Source organism: Procambarus clarkii, chromosome 15 (assembly GCF_040958095.1).
Source record: "Procambarus clarkii isolate CNS0578487 chromosome 15, FALCON_Pclarkii_2.0, whole genome shotgun sequence".
Taxonomy (NCBI): Eukaryota; Metazoa; Arthropoda; class Malacostraca; order Decapoda; family Cambaridae; genus Procambarus; species Procambarus clarkii.
The window spans coordinates 29,426,030-29,436,371 of record NC_091164.1 but is presented as its reverse complement, the minus strand read 5'-3'; positions in this window follow the sequence as shown (position 1 = coordinate 29,436,371).

The window sequence follows — 10,342 nt, the reverse complement described above, 5'->3', positions numbered from 1 at the left end:
TTTCTCTAAGATTTTCCTACTTATTTTCATGACAAGAACTTTTAACAGTCTTCTAAATTATCGGAAATTATTTTTCTCATAAGAATTCCTTACTTCCAAATCTGTGACTGCCCAAATTTACCTGAAAAACCCGAAGCCATATGCGGGATATTGGACCTGAAAACCCTGACTCACAAACAGGAATTTCCCCGAAAACAAAAATTCACCTGTGGGTTGTCATCCCTACTACTTATAGAGCCGTCAGAGGGAGCGAGAAGAAAGTATAGAGCCGTAAGAGAGAGCGAGAAGAAACTGTAGAGCAGTCAGAAAGAGCGAGAACTATAGAGCCGTCAGAGAGAGTGAGAAGAAACTATAGAGCCGTCAGAAAGCGAGAGGAAACTATAGAGCCGTCAGAGAGAGAGCGAGAAGAAACTACAGAGCCGTCAGAGAGAGAGCGAGAAGAAACTATAGAGCCGTCAGAGAGAGTGCGAGAAGAAACTATAGAGCCGTCAGAGAGAGAGCGAGAAGAAACTATAGAGCCGTCAGAGAGAGACCGAGAAGAATCTATAGAGCCGTCAGAGAGAGCGAGAAGAAACTGTAGAGCCATCAGAGAGAGCGAGAAGAAACTATAGAGCCGTCAGAGAGTGAGAAGAAACTATAGAGCCGTCAGAGAGGGCGAGAACAAACTGTAGAGCAGTCAGAAAGAGCGAGAACTATAGAGCCGTCAGAGAGAGAGAGAGAAGAAACTGTAGAGCCATCAGAGAGAGAGAGAGCGAGAAGAAACTATAGAGCCGTCAGGGAGAGAGAGAGCAAAAAGAAACTATAGAGCCGTCAGAGAGAGACAGAAAAAACTATAGTGCCGTCAGAGAGAGAGCGAGAAGAAACTGTAGAACCGTCAGAGAGAGCGAGAAGAAACTATAGAGCCATCAGAGAGAGCAAGAAGAAACTGTAGAGCCGTCAGAAAGAATGAGAGGAAACTATAGACCCATCAGAGTGTGAGAAGAAACTATAGAGCCGTCAAAGAGCGAGAAGAAACTATAGAGCCGTCAGAGAGAGCGAGAAGAGACTATAAAGCCGTCAGAGAGAATGAGAGGAAACTATAGACCCGTCAGAGAGTGAGAAGAAACTATAGAGCCGTCAAAGAGCGAGAAGAAACTATAGAGCCGTCAGAGAGAGCGAGAAAAAACTATAGAGCCGTCAGAGAGAGTGAGAAGAAACTATAGAGCCGTCAGAGAGAGTGAGAAGAAACTATAGAGCCGTCAGAAAGCGAGAAGAAACTATAGAGCCGTCTGAGAGAGAGTGAGAAGAAACTGTAGAGCCGTCAGAGTGAGAAGAAACTATAGAGCTGTCAGAGAGAGTGAGAATAAACTGTAGAGCCGTCAGAGAGAGCGATAAAAAACTATAGAGCCGTCAGAGAGAGCGAGAAGAAACTGTAGAGCCGTCAGAGAGAGAGCGAGAAGAAACTATAGATCCGTCAGAGAGAGACCGAGAAGAATCTATAGAGCCGTCAGAGAGAGCGAGAAGAAACTGTAGAGCCGTCAGAGAGAGCGAGAAGAAACTATAGAGCCGTCAGAGAGTGAGAAGAAACTATAGAGCCGTCAGAGAGAGCGAGAAGAAACTGTAGAGCAGTCAGAAAGAGCGAGAACTATAGAGCCGTCAGAGAGAGAGAGAGAAGAAACTGTAGAGCCATCAGAGAGAGAGAGAGAGCGAGAAGAAACTATAGAGCCGTCAGGGAGAGAGAGAGCAAAAAGAAACTATAGAGCCGTCAGAGAGAGACAGAAAAAACTATAGTGCCGTCAGAGAGAGAGCGAGAAGAAACTGTAGAGCCGTCAGAGAGAGCGAGAAGAAACTATAGAGCCATCAGAGAGAGCAAGAAGAAACTGTAGAGCCGTCAGAGAGAATGAGAGGAAACTATAGACCCGTCAGAGAGTGAGAAGAAACTATAGAGCCGTCAAAGAGCGAGAAGAAACTATAGAGCCGTCAGAGAGACCGAGAAGAAACTATAGAGCCGTCAGAGAGAATGAGAGGAAACTATAGACCCGTCAGAGAGTGAGAAGAAACTATAGAGCCGTCAAAGAGCGAGAAGAAACTATAGAGCCGTCAGAGAGAGCGAGAAGAAACTATAGAGCCGTCAGAGAGAGTGAGAAGAAACTATAGAGCCGTCAGAGAGAGTGAGAAGAAACTATAGAGCCGTCACAAAGCGAGAAGAAACTATAGAGCCGTCAGAGAGAGAGCGAGAAGAAACTGTAGAGCCGTCAGAGTGAGAAGAACTATAGAGCCGTCAGAGAGAGTGAGAATAAACTGTAGAGCCGTCAGAGAGAGCGATAAGAAACTATAGAGCCGTCAGAGAGAGCGAGAAGAAACTGTAGACCCGTCAGAGAGAGAGCGAGAAGAAACTATATAGCCGTCAGAGAGAGTGAGAAGAAACTGTACAGCTGTCAGAGAGAGCGGGAAGAAACTATAGAGCCGTCAGAGAGAGAGCGAGAAGAAACTATAGAGCCGTCAGAGAGAGACCGAAAAGAATCTATAGAGCCGTCAGAGAGAGCGAGAAGAAACTGTAGAGCCGTCAGAGAGAGCGAGAAGAAACTATAGAGCCGTCAGTGAGTGAGAAGAAACTATAGAGTCGTCAGAGAGAGTGAGAAGAAACTGTAGAGCCGTCAGAGAGAGCGAGAAGAAACTATAGTGCCGTCAGAAAGCGAGAAGAAACTAAAGAGCCGTGACAGAGCGCGAGAAGAAACTATAGAGCCGTCAGAGAGCGAGAAGAATCTATTGAGCCGTCAGAAAGCGAGAAGAAACTTTAGAGCCGTCAGAGAGAGTGAGAAGAAACTATAAAGCCGTTAGAAAGAGCGAGAAGAAACTATAGAGCCCTCAGAGAGAGAGCGAGAAGAGACTACAGAGCCGTCAGAGAGAGAGCGAGAAGAAACTATAGAGCCGTCAGAAAGAGAGAGCGAGAAGAAACTATTCAGCCGTCAGAGAGAGAGCGAGAAGAAACTATAGAGCCATCAGAGAGAGAGCGAGAAGAAACTATATAGAACCGTTAGAGAGAGTGAGAAGAAAATATAGAGCCGTTAGAGAGAGAGAGAGAGAAGAAACTATAGAGCCGTCAGAGAGAGATCTTGAAGAAACTATAGAGCCGTTTAAGAGAGAACGAGAAGAAAGTATAGAGTCGTCAGAGAGAGAGCGAGAAGAAACTATAGAGCCCTCAGAGAGAGAGCGAGAAGAAACTGTAGAGTCGTCAGAGAGAGCAAGAAGAAACTGTAGAGCCGTCAGAAAGAATGAGAGGAAACTATAGACCCATCAGAGTGTGAGAAGAAACTATAGAGCCGTCAAAGAGCGAGAAGAAACTATAGAGCCGTCTGAGAGAGCGAGAAGAAACTATAAAGCCGTCAGAGAGAATGAGAGGAAACTATAGACCCGTCAGAGAGTGAGAAGAAACTATAGAGCTGTCAAAGAGCGAGAAGAAACTATAGAGCCGTCAGAGAGAGCGAGAAGAAACTATAGAGCCGTCAGAGAGAGTGAGAAGAAACTATAGAGCCGTCAGAGAGAGTGAGAAGAAACTATAGAGCCGTCAGAAAGCGAGAAGAAACTATAGAGCCGTCTGAGAGAGAGTGAGAAGAAACTGTAGAGCCGTCAGAGTGAGAAGAAACTATAGAGCTGTCAGAGAGAGTGAGAATAAACTGTAGAGCCGTCAGAGAGAGCGATAAAAAACTATAGAGCCGTCAGAGAGAGCGAGAAGAAACTGTAGAGCCGTCAGAGAGAGAGCGAGAAGAAACTATAGATCCGTCAGAGAGAGACCGAGAAGAATCTATAGAGCCGTCAGAGAGAGCGAGAAGAAACTGTAGAGCCGTCAGAGAGAGCGAGAAGAAACTATAGAGCCGTCAGAGAGAGCGAGAAGAAACTGTAGAGCAGTCAGAAAGAGCGAGAACTATAGAGCCGTCAGAGAGAGAGAGAGAAGAAACTGTAGAGCCATCAGAGAGAGAGAGAGCGAGAAGAAACTATAGAGCCGTCAGGGAGAGAGAGAGCAAAAAGAAACTATAGAGCCGTCAGAGAGAGACAGAAAAAACTATAGTGCCGTCAGAGAGAGAGCGAGAAGAAACTGTAGAGCCGTCGGAGAGAGCGAGAAGAAACTATAGAGCCATCAGAGAGAGCAAGAAGAAACTGTAGAGCCGTCAGAGAGAATGAGAGGAAACTATAGACCCGTCAGAGAGTGAGAAGAAACTATAGAGCCGTCAAAGAGCGAGAAGAAACTATAGAGCCGTCAGAGAGACCGAGAAGAAACTATAGAGCCGTCAGAGAGAATGAGAGGAAAATATAGACCCGTCAGAGAGTGAGAAGAAACTATAGAGCCGTCAAAGAGCGAGAAGAAACTATAGAGCCGTCAGAGAGAGCGAGAAGAAACTATAGAGCCGTCAGAGAGAGTGAGAAGAAACTATAGAGCCGTCAGAGAGAGTGAGAAGAAACTATAGAGCCGTCAGAAAGCGAGAAGAAACTATAGAGCCGTCAGAGAGAGAGCGAGAAGAAACTGTAGAGCCGTCAGAGTGAGAAGAACTATAGAGCCGTCAGAGAGAGTGAGAATAAACTGTAGAGCCGTCAGAGAGAGCGATAAGAAACTATAGAGCCGTCAGAGAGAGCGAGAAGAAACTGTAGACCCGTCAGAGAGAGAGCGAGAAGAAACTATATAGCCGTCAGAGAGAGTGAGAAGAAACTGTACAGCTGTCAGAGAGAGCGGGAAGAAACTATAGAGCCGTCAGAGAGAGAGCGAGAAGAAACTATAGAGCCGTCAGAGAGAGACCGAAAAGAATCTATAGAGCCGTCAGAGAGAGCGAGAAGAAACTGTAGACCCGTCAGAGAGAGCGAGAAGAAACTATAGAGCCGTCAGTGAGTGAGAAGAAACTATAGAGTCGTCAGAGAGAGTGAGAAGAAACTGTAGAGCCGTCAGAGAGAGCGATAAGAAACTATAGAGCCGTCAGAGAGAGCGAGAAGAAACTGTAGACCCGTCAGAGAGAGAGCGAGAAGAAACTATAGAGCCGTCAGAGAGAGTGAGAAGAAACTATAGAGCCGTCAGAGAGAGTGAGAAGAAACTATAGAGCCGTCAGAAAGCGAGAAGAAACTATAGAGCCGTCTGAGAGAGAGTGAGAAGAAACTGTAGAGCCGTCAGAGTGAGAAGAAACTATAGAGCTGTCAGAGAGAGTGAGAATAAACTGTAGAGCCGTCAGAGAGAGCGATAAAAAACTATAGAGCCGTCAGAGAGAGCGAGAAGAAACTGTAGAGCCGTCAGAGAGAGAGCGAGAAGAAACTATAGATCCGTCAGAGAGAGACCGAGAAGAATCTATAGAGCCGTCAGAGAGAGCGAGAAGAAACTGTAGAGCCGTCAGAGAGAGCGAGAAGAAACTATAGAGCCGTCAGAGAGTGAGAAGAAACTATAGAGCCGTCAGAGAGAGAGAGAAGAAACTGTAGAGCAGTCAGAAAGAGCGAGAACTATAGAGCCGTCAGAGAGAGAGAGAGAGAAGAAACTGTAGAGCCATCAGAGAGAGAGAGAGAGCGAGAAGAAACTATAGAGCCGTCAGGGAGAGAGAAGAAACTATAGAGCCGTCAGAAAGCGAGAAGAAACTATAGAGCCGTCTGAGAGAGAGTGAGAAGAAACTGTAGAGCCGTCAGAGTGAGAAGAAACTATAGAGCTGTCAGAGAGAGTGAGAATAAACTGTAGAGCCGTCAGAGAGAGCGATAAAAAACTATAGAGCCGTCAGAGAGAGCGAGAAGAAACTGTAGAGCCGTCAGAGAGAGAGCGAGAAGAAACTATAGATCCGTCAGAGAGAGACCGAGAAGAATCTATAGAGCCGTCAGAGAGAGCGAGAAGAAACTGTAGAGCCGTCAGAGAGAGCGAGAAGAAACTATAGAGCCGTCAGAGAGTGAGAAGAAACTATAGAGCCGTCAGAGAGAGCGAGAAGAAACTGTAGAGCAGTCAGAAAGAGCGAGAACTATAGAGCCGTCAGAGAGAGAGAGAGAAGAAACTGTAGAGCCATCAGAGAGAGAGAGAGAGCGAGAAGAAACTATAGAGCTGTCAGGGAGAGAGAGAGCAAAAAGAAACTATAGAGCCGTCAGAGAGAGACAGAAAAAAACTATAGTGCCGTCAGAGAGAGAGCGAGAAGAAACTGTAGAGCCGTCAGAGAGAGCGAGAAGAAACTATAGAGCCATCAGAGAGAGCAAGAAGAAACTGTAGAGCCGTCAGAGAGAATGAGAGGAAACTATAGACCCGTCAGAGAGTGAGAAGAAACTATAGAGCCGTCAAAGAGCGAGAAGAAACTATAGAGCCGTCAGAGAGAGCGAGAAGAAACTATAGAGCCGTCAGAGAGAGTGAGAAGAAACTATAGAGCCGTCAGAGAGAGTGAGAAGAAACTATAGAGCCGTCAGAAAGCGAGAAGAAACTATAGAGCCGTCAGAGAGAGAGCGAGAAGAAACTGTAGAGCCGTCAGAGTGAGAAGAACTATAGAGCCGTCAGAGAGAGTGAGAATAAACTGTAGAGCCGTCAGAGAGAGCGATAAGAAACTATAGAGCCGTCAGAGAGAGCGAGAAGAAACTGTAGACCCGTCAGAGAGAGAGAGAGAAGAAACTATATAGCCGTCAGAGAGAGTGAGAAGAAACTGTACAGCTGTCAGAGAGAGCGGGAAGAAACTATAGAGCCGTCAGAGAGAGAGCGAGAAGAAACTATAGAGCCGTCAGAGAGAGACCGAAAAGAATCTATAGAGCCGTCAGAGAGAGCGAGAAGAAACTGTAGAGCCGTCAGAGAGAGCGAGAAGAAACTATAGAGCCGTCAGAGAGTGAGAAGAAACTATAGAGTCGTCAGAGAGAGTGAGAAGAAACTGTAGAGCCGTCAGAGAGAGCGAGAAGAAACTATAGTGCCGTCAGAAAGCGAGAAGAAACTAAAGAGCCGTGACAGAGCGCGAGAAGAAACTATAGAGCCGTCAGAGAGCGAGAAGAATCTATTGAGCCGTCAGAAAGCGAGAAGAAACTTTAGAGCCGTCAGAGAGAGTGAGAAGAAACTATAAAGCCGTTAGAAAGAGCGAGAAGAAACTATAGAGCCCTCAGAGAGAGAGCGAGAAGAGACTACAGAGCCGTCAGAGAGAGAGCGAGAAGAAACTATAGAACCGTCAGAAAGAGAGAGCGAGAAGAAACTATGCAGCCGTCAGAGAGAGAGCGAGAAGAAACTATAGAGCCATCAGAGAGAGAGCGAGAAGAAACTATATAGAACCGTTAGAGAGAGTGAGAAGAAAATATAGAGCCGTTAGAGAGAGAGAGAGAGAAGAAACTATAGAGCCGTCAGAGAGAGATCGAGAAGAAACTATAGAGCCGTTTAAGAGAGAACGAGAAGAAAGTATAGAGTCGTCAGAGAGAGAGCGAGAAGAAACTATAGAGCCCTCAGAGAGAGAGCGAGAAGAAACTGTAGAGTCGTCAGAGAGAGCATGAAGAAACTGTAGAGCCGTCAGAAAGAATGAGAGGAAACTATAGACCCATCAGAGTGTGAGAAGAAACTATAGAGCCGTCAAAGAGCGAGAAGAAACTATAGAGCCGTCAGAGAGAGCGAGAAGAAACTGTAGAGCCGTTAGAGAGAGCGAGAAGAAACTATAGAGCCGTCAGAGAGTGAGAAGAAACTATAGAGCCGTCAGAGAGAGCGAGAAGAAACTGTAGAGCAGTCAGAAAGAGCGAGAACTATAGAGCCGTCAGAGAGAGAGAGAGAAGAAACTGTAGAGCCATCAGAGAGAGAGAGAGAGCGAGAAGAAACTATAGAGCCGTCAGGGAGAGAGAGAGCAAAAAGAAACTATAGAGCCGTCAGAGAGAGTGAGAAGAAACTATAGAGCCGTCAGAAAGCGAGAAGAAACTATAGAGCCGTCTGAGAGAGAGTGAGAAGAAACTGTAGAGCCGTCAGAGTGAGAAGAAACTATAGAGCTGTCAGAGAGAGTGAGAATAAACTGTAGAGCCGTCAGAGAGAGCGATAAAAAACTATAGAGCCGTCAGAGAGAGCGAGAAGAAACTGTAGAGCCGTCAGAGAGAGAGCGAGAAGAAACTATAGATCCGTCAGAGAGAGACCGAGAAGAATCTATAGAGCCGTCAGAGAGAGAGCGAGAAGAAACTGTAGAGCCGTCAGAGAGAGCGAGAAGAAACTATAGAGCCGTCAGAGAGTGAGAAGAAACTATAGAGCCGTCAGAGAGAGCGAGAAGAAACTGTAGAGCAGTCAGAAAGAGCGAGAACTATAGAGCCGTCAGAGAGAGAGAGAAGAAGAAACTGTAGAGCCATCAGAGAGAGAGAGAGAGCGAGAAGAAACTATAGAGCTGTCAGGGAGAGAGAGAGCAAAAAGAAACTATAGAGCCGTCAGAGAGAGACAGAAAAAAACTATAGTGCCGTCAGAGAGAGAGCGAGAAGAAACTGTAGATCCGTCAGAGAGAGCGAGAAGAAACTATAGAGCCATCAGAGAGAGCAAGAAGAAACTGTAGAGCCGTCAGAGAGAATGAGAGGAAACTATAGGCCCGTCAGAGAGTGAGAAGAAACTATAGAGCCGTCAAAGAGCGAGAAGAAACTATAGAGCCGTCAGAGAGAGCGAGAAGAAACTATAGAACCGTCAGAGAGAGTGAGAAGAAACTATAGAGCCGTCAGAGAGAGTGAGAAGAAACTATAGAGCCGTCAGAGAGAGCGAGAAGAAACTGTAGAGCAGTCAGAAAGAGCGAGAACTATAGAGCCGTCAGAGAGAGAGAGAGAAGAAACTGTAGAGCCATCAGAGAGAGAGAGAGAGCGAGAAGAAACTATAGAGCCGTCAGGGAGAGAGAGAGCAAAAAGAAACTATAGAGCCGTCAGAGAGAGTGAGAAGAAACTATAGAGCCGTCAGAAAGCGAGAAGAAACTATAGGGCCGTCTGAGAGAGAGTGAGAAGAAACTGTAGAGCCGTCAGAGTGAGAAGAAACTATAGAGCTGTCAGAGAGAGTGAGAATAAACTGTAGAGCCGTCAGAGAGAGCGATAAAAAACTATAGAGCCGTCAGAGAGAGCGAGAAGAAACTGTAGAGCCGTCAGAGAGAGAGCGAGAAGAAACTATAGATCCGTCAGAGAGAGACCGAGAAGAATCTATAGAGCCGTCAGAGAGAGCGAGAAGAAACTGTAGAGCCGTCAGAGAGAGCGAGAAGAAACTATAGAGCCGTCAGAGAGTGAGAAGAAACTATAGAGCCGTCAGAGAGAGCGAGAAGAAACTGTAGAGCAGTCAGAAAGAGCGAGAACTATAGAGCCGTCAGAGAGAGAGAGAGAAGAAACTGTAGAGCCATCAGAGAGAGAGAGAGAGCGAGAAGAAACTATAGAGCTGTCAGGGAGAGAGAGAGCAAAAAGAAACTATAGAGCCGTCAGAGAGAGACAGAAAAAAACTATAGTGCCGTCAGAGAGAGAGCGAGAAGAAACTGTAGAGCCGTCAGAGAGAGCGAGAAGAAACTATAGAGCCATCAGAGAGAGCAAGAAGAAACTGTAGAGCCGTCAGAGAGAATGAGAGGAAACTATAGACCCGTCAGAGAGTGAGAAGAAACTATAGAGCCGTCAAAGAGCGAGAAGAAACTATAGAGCCGTCAGAGAGAGCGAGAAGAAACTATAGAGCCGTCAGAGAGAGTGAGAAGAAACTATAGAGCCGTCAGAGAGAGTGAGAAGAAACTATAGAGCCGTCAGAAAGCGAGAAGAAACTATAGAGCCGTCAGAGAGAGAGCGAGAAGAAACTGTAGAGCCGTCAGAGTGAGAAGAACTATAGAGCCGTCAGAGAGAGTGAGAATAAACTGTAGAGCCGTCAGAGAGAGCGATAAGAAACTATAGAGCCGTCAGAGAGAGCGAGAAGAAACTGTAGACCCGTCAGAGAGAGAGAGAGAAGAAACTATATAGCCGTCAGAGAGAGTGAGAAGAAACTGTACAGCTGTCAGAGAGAGCGGGAAGAAACTATAGAGCCGTCAGAGAGAGAGCGAGAAGAAACTATAGAGCCGTCAGAGAGAGACCGAAAAGAATCTATAGAGCCGTCAGAGAGAGCGAGAAGAAACTGTAGAGCCGTCAGAGAGAGCGAGAAGAAACTATAGAGCCGTCAGAGAGTGAGAAGAAACTATAGAGTCGTCAGAGAGAGTGAGAAGAAACTGTAGAGCCGTCAGAGAGAGCGAGAAGAAACTATAGTGCCGTCAGAAAGCGAGAAGAAACTAAAGAGCCGTGACAGAGCGCGAGAAGAAACTATAGAGCCGTCAGAGAGCGAGAAGAATCTATTGAGCCGTCAGAAAGCGAGAAGAAACTTTAGAGCCGTCAGAGAGAGTGAGAAGAAACTATAAAGCCGTTAGAAAGAGCGAGAAGAAACTATAGAGCC